Source organism: Pristiophorus japonicus, chromosome 13 (genome assembly GCF_044704955.1).
Source record: "Pristiophorus japonicus isolate sPriJap1 chromosome 13, sPriJap1.hap1, whole genome shotgun sequence".
NCBI classification, from domain to species: Eukaryota; Metazoa; Chordata; class Chondrichthyes; family Pristiophoridae; genus Pristiophorus; species Pristiophorus japonicus.
The window spans coordinates 168,010,961-168,018,785 of record NC_091989.1 but is presented as its reverse complement, the minus strand read 5'-3'; positions in this window follow the sequence as shown (position 1 = coordinate 168,018,785).

The following is a 7,825-nucleotide window of genomic DNA, read 5'->3' as shown; positions in this document are numbered from 1 at the left end:
TCTTCAACAATTACATTACTTCATCTGTTGCTAATTTAATTCCTTTGGATTGTCAGCATCTTGGCTCAGTCAGTTTGCTCCAATTATATGATCAGTTTGATAGTTCAAAAAAACTCAATATAAACAGACAGGAAGGAAGTTGATCAGAATTGTTTATAATTTGATATTCCTCCCAACAATTCCCTCTCCAGCTGAAGAACAGTTCCATGGGGACCAGTAGCCCTCTGGTAGATAAGAACATACGAACATAAGAAATAAGAGCAGGAGTAGGACCTCGAGCCTGCTCCGCCATTCAATAAGATCATGGCTGATTCAATCATGGACTCAGGTCCACTTCCCTGCCCGCTCCCCATAACCCCTTATCGTTTAAGAAACTGTCCCTTTCTGTCTTAAATTTATTCAATGTCCCAGCTTCCACAGCTGAGGCAGCGAATTCCACAGATTTGCAACCCTGAGGAAATTCCTCCTCATCTCAGTTTTAAATGGGCGGCCCCTTATTCTAAGATCATGCCCTCTAGTTCTAGTCTCCTCTATCAGTGGAAACACCCTCTCTACATCCACCTTGTCAAGCCCCCTCATAATCTTATATGTTCCGATAAGATCACCTCTCATTCTTCTGAATTCCAATGAGTAGAGGCCCAACCTACTCAACCTTTCCTCATAAATCAACCCCCTCATCTCCGGAATCAACCTAGTAAACCTTCTCTGAACTGCCTCCAAAGCAAGTATATCCTTTCCTAAATATGGAAACCAAAACTGCACGCAGTATTCCAGGTGTGGCCTCACCAATACCCTGTATAGCTGTAGCAAGACTTCCCTGCTTTTATACTCCATCCCCTTTGCAATAAAGGCCAAGGTATCATTGGCCTTCCTGATCACTTGCTGTACCTGCATACTAACCTTTTGTGTTTCATGCACAAGTACCCCCAGGTCCCTCCTCCTCACATCACTGTTTTTAATGTATGTTTTTAATGTATCTGCTGGGGGCTGGGACAAGAGCTGTCAGCAGGTTATTTCACTATGGAGGGCATGATTCTATCCTTGCACAACATCCCGACTCCCACTTTCCAGTACGGTCACTGGATAGCTATCAGGAACCCAGGCTGATTGTTCCTCCCTCGAGCCCAGAAGCACTGAGGTGGGTTTAGCATCCCAAATAAACACACACAATGCTGGAAATACTCGGCAGGTCTGGCAGCATATTTTGAGAGAGAAACCGAGTTAACATTTCAGGTCAATGACCCTTTGTTAGAATTGAATGGATTCATAGACCTCGTAGAATGGCTACTGCACAGAAGGAGAGCAATCGGCCAGTCGGGCCTGTGCCGACTCTCCAAGAGTCCTTCAGCTCGTCCCACTCCCTACCCTTTCCCCATAGCCCTGGAATTTTTTTTCTTACAGGTATTTATCCAATTCCCTTTTGAAAGCCACAATTTAATCTGCCTTCACTACCCTTTTATAGAATTATAGAATATAGAAATTTACAGCACAGAAGGAGGCTATTTCAGCCCATCGTGTCCATGTTGGCCGACAAAGAGCTATTCAGCCTAATCTACTTTCCAGCTCTTGGTCCGTAGCCCTGTAGGTTATGGCACTTTAAGTGCACATCCAAGTATTTTTTAAATGTGGTGAGGGTTCCTACCTCTACTACTCTTTTCAGGCAGTAAGTTCCAGACCTTCATCGGGGTGAAGAAATTTCCCCTCATGGCTTCTTCAAACCTCCCCCCAATTACTTTAAATCTATGCCCCCTGGCTGTTGACCCCTCTGCCAAGGGAAACGGGTCCTTTCTATCCAGGCCCCTCATAAATTTTATACACCTCAAGCAGGTCCTCAGCCTCCTCTGTTCCAAAGAAAACAGACCCAGCATTTCCAATCTTCTCCAGTCCAGGCAACATTTTTGTAAATCTCCTCTGCGCCCTTTCCAGTGAAATCACATCTTTCCTGTAATGTGGTGACCAGAACTGGACATAGTACTCCAGCTGCAGCCTAATCAGTATTTTATACAGTTCAAGCATAACCTCCTTGCTCTTGTATTCCATGCCTTGACTAATAAAAGCAAGTATTCCATATGCCTTCTTAACCAGCTTATCTATCTGGCCTGCTACCTTCAGGAATCTGTGGACCTGCACTCCAAGTTCCTCTATACTTTTCAGTGTCGTACTATTTAATGTGTATTTCTTTGCCTTGTTAGACCTCCCCAAATGCATTACCTCACACTTATCCAGATTGAATTCCATTTGCCACTGTTCTGCCCACCTGACCAGTGCATTGATAACTTTCTGCAGCTTTCTTCTTCTTCATCAACCACAAGGTCTATTTTAGTGTAATCTGCAAACTTCTTAATTTAAGTCCAAGTCATTGATATATACCACAAAAAGCAAGGGACCCAGCACTGAGCCCTGCAGAACCTCACTGGATACAGCCTTCTAGTCACAAAAACACCCATCATCCATTACCCTTTGCTTCCTGCTTCCGAGCAAATTTTGGATCCAACTTGCCACTTTGCATTGGATTCCATGGACTATTGCTTTTGTGACCAGTCTGCCATATGGGACCTTATCAAAAGTTTTACTAAAATCCATATACACTACATCATATACACTGCCCTCATCGACCCTCCTAGTTATCTCCTCTCAAAATTCAATCAAGTTAGTCAGACACGACCTTCCCTTGACCAATCCATGCTGCCTGTCCTTGATTAATCCGTGTCTTTCAGGCAGTGAATTCCAAATCCTAAGCACTCACTGTGAAAAAAGTTTTCCTTATGTCGCCATTGGTCCTTCTACCAATTATCTTAAATCTGTGTCCTCTGGTTCTCGACCCTTCTGCCAATGGTCTACTCTGTCTGAACACCTCCTCTCAACCTTCTCTGCTCTAAGGAGAACAACTCCAGCATCCTCAGTCTATCCACGTAACTGAAGTCCCTTACCTCTGGAACCATTCTTGTAAATCTTTTCTGCACACTCTCTAAGGCCTTCACATCCTTCCTAAAGTGTGGTGCCCAGAATTAGACACAGTACTCCAGTTGAGGCCGAACCAGTGTTTTATAAACGTTCATCATAACTTCCTTGCTTTTGTACTCTATGCATCTGTTTATAAAGCCCAGGATCCTGAATGCTTTTTTAACCGCTTTCTCAACCTTCCCTACGATTTGTGCACATATACCCCCATGTCTCTGTTCCTACACCCCCTTTAGAATTGTACCCTTTAGTTTATATTGCACAAGTCATTGACCTGAAACATTAACTCTGTTTCTCTCTCCACAGATGCTGCCTGACCTGCTGAGTATTTCCAGCATTTTCTGTTTTTATTTCAGATTGCCAGCATTCCACAGTATTTTGCCTTTGTATCCGCATCCCAAATGTTGGTTTGACTCAGATGAGCTAATTCAGCAAAGGCCAGGAATCAAACTCGAGGCCTTTTGGTCTGTGTAGCTTTGCACTGTACCAGTTGACTGCCAAGTCATCTGGGGGGCTTAGAATTTGATTTTGAAAGGAATAATGGTGCTGGGACTTCCTCTTTGAATAGCTTCATGGCACCAGTCAATCATTTTCTCTCTCAAGCTTTGTGGATCTTTCCTGTTTGCTTCTTTTATCTCAGTGAGTGAGTTTCCTACATACTTTTTACCTTTGTCTTGCTGATCATATTCATGGTACTGACTGCTTCTAGTACAGTAAACTACCTTTTTTAGAAAACCATATTTATACCCCATTGTCTAATTTGATTCATGTGATAGCATAAAAAAACACCAAGACAGATAAGGTTTTTCTAATGCAAAACAAATACATTTTAAAATGAAATATTTGGAGTTTATTTAAAAATGAAAAATGTAATATTTTAATGTTTCATGCAAATATTATGATGCACATATCACAGGACCTTCTGAGCTTTGATTATGTTGCTGAATATACCTAATTGCCTCAATTTTCCTTTGTGGGTAGGTGGAGTAATGTTGTTTGTTGCATGGCAACAAGATCTATGGTTGCTGAAGCAAAATGAATACGTTCCAGTTTCCGCCCTCCTAAAAGCCATAATGTAAATTGCTCTCACTCCTAAAATGCCGAATGCCCAACTCAAGGTACTTAAAAGATCTGTTTTTATGAGTTTGGTCATTAAAGATTTAAAAAAAAAACTAGCAAATGGAAAGTAAAAGTCAAACATTTTCTGGTGATGGACATTCTATACATGAGTGAAATTTTTCTGTTTATAACAGGCCAAACCACATATTTTTAGCAATTCTAATTGATTCCTTTTCATTCCTTTCAAGTTATAAAATAAACTGAGGTAAATCAAAACTAAGGGCATGAAAGCAGAATGCAGTAAATCAAGCAGCACTGTGCCAAATTAATATTGCTGTTCATAGCGTCACATCATTTGCCTGACCTGTCAGAGACAAATGTAAAACTGTGCAAATGGACCAAAGGACAAAGAAATCCATGACAGCCAAATCTCAAGCAGACACTTAGGGTACATTTGGAAAGAATGGAAAATCAAGAAGGTGCTCCCATGCTTGAGAGGTCTCCTACTGATGATGTGGGGGATTAGAATAAATAGCTAAGATGATTTTTTACAGATTTAACTGTTACAACTCAGCCCACCCCCCAACATTTCTTTCTTTTTACCTACCCACTAACAGTCTACTCTATCATGCTGGATTATACCGATATACTACAGGTTTTTCATATATAGGGCTCAAATTTGGCCAGGAGTTGCTGTTTTTTTTTTTGGAGCAACTTGATTTTTCTGGAGTATCTTAAAAATCCTCATTTTGGACATTCAATTTGCGCCAGTGTAAGTGAGTTATCTAGGATTTTTTTAGTTTTATTTTTTTTCTCAAGAGGGGATGTTACAGGCATCTATGCCAGTTTTGGCCATTTAGCTCACTTTGGCCAGCTAATAGTTACTCCAAATCTACTTAGGCCAGCGTATGTGGCCACTTCAGAAAACCCTTGTGGAGAGTTAAGAAATCAGCGCCAGCGTATCGAAGGCCAACAGAACTTAATGTCTTGACTAAAGAATGTGAATAGGATCAAACACCTATACAGGACATCATATGACAGACTTCGCAAAGTTAATTTACTATACAACAGAAGCATTCTTGGAAGCTTAATCTACAAAAATAAAAGATAGTTGAATTAAATTGCTCTAATGTCACAACTAATTTAAACAACTATTTGTTTGTAATGATTATACTGGGCCAAAATTGAGCTCATATTATCTAAATAAAGTCTACTTCAATAAATAAGATATTCTCAGTGTTCCTCCGTCACTTGTGTTCTTTCACAATAGCACCAGATGAGTAGGCTTGAGAAATGGTCACCACTATTCACAAGAGACAAAACATATTTACATTATTGTTTCAAAATATCCAATGAAATTTTTTGATGAGCTTTTACATAAGTTCACACCTTAGCCCTCACAGAATTCTATCTAGCTGCAATGACCTGGAAATATAATAGATCTAAGTGAACCCAGGAAATGGCCAACAGCTTATTTATCTCAAGCTCAAGCGGCCTCCAAGCACAAGACAACTTCAAAGTATAGCATCGAGAGCAGAGGTACTTGATGAGTAAATGTTTACACAACAGATACGCAGGAAATGCTCGCTGCTGAAGACAATGTGCCGCCTGCCCTGTATACGATTAATTATCAGATCAAACAATCTGGGCTGCTTTGTCACAAGCAACCTGACCCCATTCCCAGACTGATCTCATGAGGAAAGACAATTTCCATATTGACCCTATTGCAAATTCAAACACATTTCCCTGTATATAATTAAAACTATACATGGAAAAGCATAATGCCACGACTTTATAGTGTGTAGTGCAGCAGAACATGTTATAAAGGACAAAACCGTGCTCTATCACACTGCCCCTATTTATACCACAAAGTACTTCCAGAAAATATAGATCAACAGATCTTTATTTGGGATGTGAGCCATATGTAATCTTTCCAGTGAATAAAGTATGTACGGGCAACAAAGTTATTATGGTGAACATTTTTATTCATTCATGGGATGTGGGGTCGCTGGCAAGGCCAGCATTTATTGCCAATCCCTAATTACCCTTGGGAAGGTGGTGGTGAGCCGCCTTCTTGAACTGTTGCAGTCCATGAGGTGAAGATACTCCCACAGTGCTGTTAGGCAGGGAGTTCCAAGATTTTGACCCAGCGACGATGAAGGAATGGCAATATATTTCCAAGTCAGGATGGTGTGTGACTTGGAGGGGAATTTGAAGGTGATGGTGATCATAGGTATATGATCACTTACATTGGTGTAGAAAATATTGGAAGAAAAATCTTACATCTAAATAGCACTTTATCATATCCTCTGGATGTTCCAAAGCAAAGCACACCAACTAAATTACTTTTTAAATGTAGTCACTGTTATTACTCATTAGCCAGTTTCCAAACAGTAAGATGCCACAAACAGCAAGTGAGATAAATAACCACTTAATCTGATTTTGGTTAAGAACATAAGAATTAGGCGCAGAAATAGGCTTGCCTACCATTCAGTAAGATCATGGTTGATCTTTGACCTCAACTTCACTTTCCCACCCAATCCCCATATCCCTTGATTTCCCTAGAGTCCAAAAATCTATCTATCTCAGCCTTGAATATACTCAACGACTCAGCATCCACAACCCTTTGGGGTAGAGAATTCCAACGATTCATAACCCTCTGAGTGAAGAAATTCCTTCTCATCTCAGTCTTAAAAGGTCAACCCCTTATCCTGAGACTATGCCCCCTAGTTCTAGACTCTCCTGCCAGGGGAAACAACCTCTCAACATCTACCCTGTCAATCCCCCTCAGAATCGTGCATGTTTCAATGAGATCACCTCTCATTCTTCTAAACTCCAGAGGGTATAGGCCCAACCTACTCAAGGAACGAACGAACTTGCTATTCTCCAAACAGTGGTCAGGGATCTTCTAGGTCTACTGAAACAAGCAGAGCTGGACTATCAACCTAGATTTTGTGCTGAAGTTCTGCAGTGGGACTTGACTTAGAGGGGAGAGTATCATCGACTGAGCTGATTATTAAAAATTTGTTCTTGGGATGTGGGCAACATACAGGAGCCAATATTTATTGCCCTTCCTTAGTTGCCTGTAGTCACACATAGGCCGGACCAGGTAGTTGCGTCATGCTCCCTTCCCTGATGGACATGAATGAACCAGTCAGGTTTTCACAACAGTTTTCATGGTCAATTTTTGGTACTGGCCCATCAATTAGCAGATGTTTTAAATTCAACTTTACAACATGCTATGGTGTGATTTGGGACCTCTGGGTTCCTGGTAAAGTACCATCACCACCAAACTATTGTACAAGCATTGAATTACAAAGAAAGAACTTGTATCTTTATAATGTCTTTCACAACATCAGGAGGTCCCAAAGCACTTTACAGCCAATGAAGTACCTTTGAAATGTAGTCAGTGTCACGTAGGAATGGCGGCAGCCAATTTGTGCTTCACTTGTGGCTTTATTGGACACAGCACGGAAAACCTCACCTGGCCCGAACATGGAAAGGATCAACAGATTGATAGCCTCAAATTTGCAATCTCCAGTAAACAATAATGACCTGATAACAATTTTAAGTGATGTTGGTTGACGCATAAATATTGACCATGCACTGGGGCGAATTCCCCTGCTCGTCTTCGAATAAAGTCATGGGATCTTTTACGATCTCAGTTTAACGTCTCATCCTTAAGACTGTACTGTACTGAAGTGCCAGCCTAAATTTTGTGCTCAAGTGTCTGGGGTGCTACCACTGACACAAGGCTGACACATCATGCATGACAATTAAGTGCATAACTACTATGTGCTCAGCA